We start from the raw sequence: 7,326 nt of genomic DNA, 5'->3' as shown, positions 1-7,326 counted from the left end.
AGAGCTCTCTAACAAGAGGGCTATTGTTTTTTGCCTCATTCCTGGAGGTTATAGTACCCCTGGATAGTTTTTAAAAATAATAATTCCAGTTATTATCATGGTTAGATATCTCTTTGTTTCTTTTCTCCATCTATGGTGCCTAATGCTATCTTTGACCAGATGGAGAATGCAATTAAAATAAATATAATGTAATATAAAAATAAAACAGAACATATTGCTTTTGCAGGGCAATCTGGGACCAAGATTTTCTGCAGTGGAAATTACTGGCTAAATAAACCTATCTCCTCATTGACACAAAGCTGAGAAGAGAGATCGGTTATGACAAAAAAAAAAAAAAAAGAGAAAGAAATGTGATTATTTCCTAAATCGAGGTAACATTTGCCCAAATGGAAAATTATTGAAGTAGAAGGTTTATTTTTTCTTTTTCTTTTTATGTGAACACCATAGCATCACAGTCCAGGTGCTATAGGGAATGAAAAGATGAATACGGACAGTCATCTCCCTAAAGAAACTTCCAGCCTTGTTGGAGAGAATACACATGCATGGAAGGGAAAATAGAACTACACGACAAGTGAGCTTGAACAAAGAGATTGTTGTAGCTATATTCTGGCAGAGGCCCTGCTCTCTTGGAGGGAGCATGAGAAACTCATCCTTCCCAGCAAGATATCTTCGGTACAGAGTAGCTGGGTAATAACATTGACCACTGAATCATCATCCACACTACCTCAGTTAAGAGATTTTTAGTACAAGTAACAAACAGACTCAGGTGTGTGAAAGTTAGACTTTGTTGGAAAGATCCCTGTGTATCTCATAGCACTCAACAACCCTTAGGCTCCAGGAAAAAAGGAAATAGGGACTGGACAATCTATTAGAACCAAGAGGGCTATTGCCAAACTTTCTGTGATTGTGAGGTCATTTGCCTCTACTTTCCAAGTGCCTATTTTATTTTTTTCTCTCTTTACACCAGCCCCTTTTGCAGGTGGTGGAACATCACATGCCCAGCCCTAGAACCACATCACCTCCCCACATCAAGGCTTCCAACTAATTGATTACTACCCTAGATCTAAAATCCTAGGGGAGAATCTCGTTAGCTCAGATGGGTCCGCTGTCTATCTCTGAACCAATCAGCTATGACCAGTGAAAGAAGTGTCAGTCGGTATACACACAGCTACAAAAGCCCATCCATTTGGGTGGGTGGATAATTCTTAGAAAAATGGTGAAATGGAGGCTAGGCAGACACACCGAAAGGTCTTCTACTACAAAATCTGGATACAATTTGTTACATTAACTTTGTTAGTTTACTAAATACTTTTATTTAGGATCATTTCTGTGGTTACAAGCTCATAAAAGATAACCTTATCCTTAACTAGAGTTTATGATTTACCACTGACATGTAGAACCAACCTCATGGAATTCTGTTTCCCATTTCCAGAATCTGAGAGCATGACTGACATAATATGTGTCAAAGTCTATAGCCTCAGAAGAGGGCCTATCTATAGTCTTTATTCTTTTCAACTATTCTTTCTTTAAAACCCATACACACACTAAATCAGCATAACAAAGTTAGGAGAGGCAAAGTTTGATATGAAGGATTTAAATAGGGAGGTTTGGAAAAGATTAAAAAGTCATATTCTGCTTTATTGCATGCCAATAAGAATATCTGAAAAGTCATCAAAAGAGGGGAACAAATCTGTGCTATGGAAAAGTCTGGTCAGAGGCCATACTGCAGTCATGATTTGGTATTTCTGTTGATACCTTGATTATTCCTAACTAGTTATAGATCTTTTGTTCTGGTTACTTTTGAATATTTTGAGTGTTGACAGAGGATATTGGAGAGAACACACTCTAACATTTCTTGAACATTTACTACATGACAACCACTTTATGTAATATAAGGATAACCATGGGATCCTTACATTAGTCCCACAAGGCAGCTGTTATTGTTATGTTGCAGATGAGAAAATGAAAGCTTAGAGAAGTTGAGCGGCTGGCCATAGTCATGCAGCTAGAGTTGACATTTGTCCCTGGGTAGAATATATCCCAGCTCTGTCCACTACTCAAAGTTTGCTTCCCCAGACTGGTGTCTCCTTTACGGTTCAATGTGTTTCATTTGATGGTGGCCCATCTAACAGAAGGAGCGACTGGAAATGCAGAGGTTCTAGGTCCTGCCTTTGAACTTAGTAGATAAGCAAACTTCAGAAAATCTGTTGACTTCTGCCAGCCCATATTCTTCATTTATGACAACAGGACACTGCACTACACAAAAAAGAGGTCAAGCAGCAAGTACCATGTCAAAGTACAGAACGATTGTGGTGTTCTATGTCAGTGCGTCCTCCTCAGGACCCTCACAATTGTAATTTCTCTGCTTCTTGGCACTAATCATCAGAGAAGGAACCAATAAAATAAAACAATATCCTCTGTTTCCTATTACTGCAAATCTCTTGGGATAAAGCTTGGAAATGTATATGAAAGTTTGAGTGGTAGTAGAAGGGGAAAAGTTAGCTCTATTTTTAATAACCTGGTATTTTGGCTCTTGATTGAATCGTCATTGTTCTTCCACTGCCAGCTCCTTCTTCGTGGATGCATTGCTTTCCCTCTGCTCCTGCAGCCAGAAGGTGGAGTAGAGTCACCTTCTGAGCATACCCTTAAGTCCTGCCCAGCAGAGGCACTGTGTGTGCTAGGGAGCCACGAGGTCTGGGTACTGGGTTCTATTCTGCCATCACTGACTTAGTAGCTGGGGAATCAGACCCCATCTCTGGACTTCAGTGGCTCCATCTGTAAAATGAGAGGACTGGAGGAAAATATCTCCCTGGGCCCTTCTAGCTTTCATGTTTTATGACCCTGAGTAAGAAGAAAGAATACTCCTCAAGGTTTACCTGGTCCCCTCAGCCAAGTCTTTGCAGGTTTTTTGGCCCTGAGACTAAAGGGGTTTTCTTTATGCCTCTGTCCTGCCTGCTTTCTGAGTCTAAGAGCTGTGAGGTCAATACACAGGGATGAGCTGCACAGTCAGTGTAGAGCAGAGCAGGTGAAATTCACTTCCTGTGGGATTTGCACATTTCATTGTGACACTTTGTGGTTCATTCTGCAGGTTTTGCTGACTTCTATGCAAAAAAGGAATGCACTTGAAGGGGTTCCTCTTCATAGTGAATTTTTGAATATAAAAGTATGAAAGGTATGAAAGACCCCTCTGTATTGTGCAAACCAGGAGCTTGCTAGAGTGATGATGGGTGGGGAATCTGCACTGTAAAAGTGACTTCGACACATTTGCTGGTGACCGTCACACTCAGGAAGTCAAAGGACACAACCTGGTTAGCACTTGGTTCACATATTTCATTTTCAATTCAGAGATTTCAAATTCCAATGTCACCACTTACTTGCCATTTGATCTCAGGCAAGGTATTTAACCTCTCTGTGCCTCACTTTCTCATCTGTAAAATGAAGAGAACATTTCTTCTTACCTCACCGGATTGTGGTTGAAGATAAAATTTCATCTTTCACAGGAAATGCTTAGCAGAGTTTCTAGTACATAGTAAGTATCCAAAACATGTTGGTTAATACTATTATCCCTCAAAACACATACACACACGAACAATGAATTCAAGAAAAAACAATGTTTTGATTATGAAACACAAAGACAATTTCCCTATTGCATAAGGAAAACAATTATGGTTTTTCATTTCTTTGAGTTTCAAGCAAAACCATGGGTATAAAGTTCAGAGCAGGGCCAAACTGAATTTCCAGGAAAGTAATATCTGAGAAGCTTTTAAGCAAGAGAGAGGTTTGCTGGCTGAACAGCATAAACACATCTTAATCTTGGAATCAGAATGGGAGCAGACAGCATGGCTGGCCCCTGATCGCTTGTTGATGAACTTCTTACCTGCATGAAGACCAAGGTACACTGGCCAAATTTAACTTCATTCCATATCTCTGCTCCCTGTCTCTTTATTTCTCTTCTCTATTGAGATATTTACATCCCCAGAAGGAGCTTGGGAAAACTGGGTATATTCATGGAGTAAAGCTATCATGGGGAATGTGGCAGTGATGGGGCGGATCACATTGGATATCACGGGCATGCTACTTATGTGTAAGATTATCTGCCCACATGCCAGGATCATATATATAAATAACTACAGGGATCAGGCAGAATACATAACTGAGTAAAATGGACTAGCTTGAGACTGTGGCAGACCAGAAAACACATATCCTCTCTAAAGAAGGCAACCACCACTCTGTTCCAGGCTATTGTTGCCATGCTCATTTAGTGCCACCAGATCTTTCCATCTTAAAACAGAAGTAGACACTGTGGATTTTTATATCAGTTTTCTCAAGTTTTTAATTAATGGCAACTCATGAAAATATTTAAAGCACCACTGGAGTACAGACCTTAGCCACACTGGAACATCCAGTGGTGATCAGAGCTCAGAATTCACAGATGATTGGTATATGTGTATGTGTCTAAGGGTATGAGGGGTTGGGGCAGTGAGAAAGAGTTCAGTTTCTACAGCATTGTTTTCACCAAACACATTTGTGGTTAGTCATAAAATCTCTACTTAAAGATACAAACAGCTTTCAAACTTCTGCTCCCAACTATAAGGCAGTAACTGATACCAGATTTGCCCTGCCACCATAAACAAGTATAAAGATAGTCAAAGTTTATGAAGTATCTGTTTTTAAGCATTAACATGCAGTAAAGGATTCTGGTACCTGAGAGAAGAGAAACACATGAGGTGAACCTTTATGGTTTTCTTCTGGGGGCATTTTCCTGCTGCAAGGTAGGAAACTGGAGCCCAACTGGAGGGGCACTTTTGCTGGGTTGAAAAAGCAGAGATCAGAATTCTAGACTGTGGAAGTCCTTGGAATGTTTTATGGTACTAGGAAGGAGGGAGCTCCAAAAGTGAGTGTTCCAAAACTCTGTGTGGGATTCACCATATGTCCTTGGCTGAAGGCTGGCCTGGGACTTTGCAGGACAAGACTCAAGAAAGTCTTGTAGAGACCAGCTGCTACAGGGCTGAGAGCTGACTGGAGAAACAGGAAGTTGTGTAGTGCTAAGAAACATTAAAGCTCTAGTGCATGCAGAGTGGGGAGACCTCAGCGAGTACCTTGGGCATTCAGTTGAGAACCCCAAAAGACCACATTTCAGGAATAAGAAGCATATCTGAGAGTAAGGCTATCCACAAGTTTAAGGTCAAAACCACAAAAGACTTGTCCTTATAAAGGAATTAAACAAAGCCTAACAGAACCTAAAAGAGCTTCTAGTTATTTAACAGCTTCCCTAAACAAAACTCTATATTCTTTAAAAGAAGATGACATAATTTAGGTCCCCAAAACAAATCATCCACAAGGTTCATCGTACAGTACAAAATTAAGAAATATGGGAAGGGGCAGGAAAATGTGACCCATAATAAGGAGCAAAAGCAATAAAAAGAAAAAGACCCCTAGATAGCCTAGACAAGACAAATGAGCCCATGAAAGCAGCTACTATAAATGTGTTCAGAGGCTTAATGGAAAATATGGGAAATCTCAACAGAGAAATGGAAACCATAAAAAGAATGAATAAAATTCTAGAACTGAAAAATACAAATCTTGTAATGAAAAATTCACTGGATAGGCTTAACAGTTGGAATATTGGAAACTACAGAGTGAGTGAATACGAAGATAGATAAAGAAAAATTATCCAATCTGAAAAACAGAGGGGAAAAATTAACAAAGATTTATTGATTTGTAGGACAATGTCACACAGGCTAATATATGTATAATTGGAGATACAAAGGGAAGGAGAGAGAATGGGGGAAAATATGAAGAAATATATAAATAATTAATGCCAAAATGTTCCTCAATTTGTGTAAAAATGTCAATTTATAAATCCAAGAATCTTGACAAACCCAAGAAAAATAATTTTTTAAATAGATCATATAGGCACATCATAGCAAACTACTGAAAACAAAGATAAAGAGAAAATTTTAAAATCAGCCAAACAAGGAGGTGTCTTACATTCAAGAGAATAATGATGTGAAAATGTATGATTTCTCCCCAGGAACAACTGAGGTAAAAAGACAATGAAATGACATTGTTAATGTGGTGGAAACAGCAACAGCAACGATTTTCTACCAGAAGTCTATACGCAATAAAAATAACCTTTAAAAATGAGAGTGAAATATAGACACTTGCAGATAAATGAAAGTTGAGAGAACTCCAGTGTGTGGGCACTACAAGATATACTAAAGGAAGTTTCTCAATCTGAATAAAAAAATACCAGTTAAAAATATGGATCTACAAGAAGGAATGAAGAGAATCTAAAATGGTAAATAAGGGATAAATATAAAAGATATATTTTCCCTCTCTTAATTTTGCTGAAAAACAGTTTATTCTTTACATAATAATAAAATCATATTTTCTTTTTCTTACTGAGGTACATATAAAACACATGACAACAACACAAAGGATAGTGACTAAATAGAACATTTTTTTGAAACCTTCATACTTTTTATTTGAAGCGTTACAATATTAACTCTAAGTAAATTATGATAAATTAAAGATGCACATTTTAATCCCTAGAAAAGTAGTCTTCACAGTTTGGTTTGCAGACTAACCATATCAGCATCACTTAGGAATTTGTTAGAAATGCAAATTATTGGTCTCTACCCAGAATTGCTGAATCAGAAACTCTGGGGTAAGGGGCCTATCAATTTTTGTTTTAACAAAATCTCTAGGTGGTTTGAGAATTACTGCCTTAGAGCAACAAAAAGCAAACCAAAAATTATAACGATGTGTTTCTAAGGCAACAGAGATCAATAGAAAAGAATATAGGAGTCAATACTCCTTAACTCATTTTATCCCTCTATCCCTGATAATGAAAACCTGATGAAGACATTACAAATAAAGAAAATTACAGACCAATATCTCTCATGAGCATGGATGCAAAAAGTCCTTAATAAAATATTAGCAAATTGATTTCAGTGAAATATAAAAAGAGTGACACATCATGACCAAGTGAGGTTTATCCCAGGAACGTGAGGCTGGTTTAATATTAAAAAATCATTCAATATAATTCACCATGTCAACAGGTAAAAAAAGAGTAACGACATGATCATCTTATTAGAGGCAGGAAAATATTTGACATAATTCAACACTCATTTATGGTAAAGAACTTCCAGGAAACTGAAAATAGGGAATTCTCTTAGCCTGATCTACATCTGTATCCACAAAAAGCCTCAAGCTAACACCATGTTCAATGGTGAATCACTGGATCTCTTCTCTCTAACGCTGAGAGAATGCAAATTTCATCGCATCTATGAAAATTGTCTTAAAGAAAGAGAAAGAAATAAA

Source organism: Monodon monoceros, unplaced genomic scaffold, assembly GCF_005190385.1.
Source record: "Monodon monoceros isolate NGI ecotype Baffin Bay Population unplaced genomic scaffold, NGI_Narwhal_1 Super_Scaffold_16, whole genome shotgun sequence".
Classification (NCBI taxonomy): Eukaryota; Metazoa; Chordata; class Mammalia; order Artiodactyla; family Monodontidae; genus Monodon; species Monodon monoceros.
The sequence above is the reverse complement of the archived record's forward strand: the minus strand, read 5'-3'. Positions refer to the sequence as shown.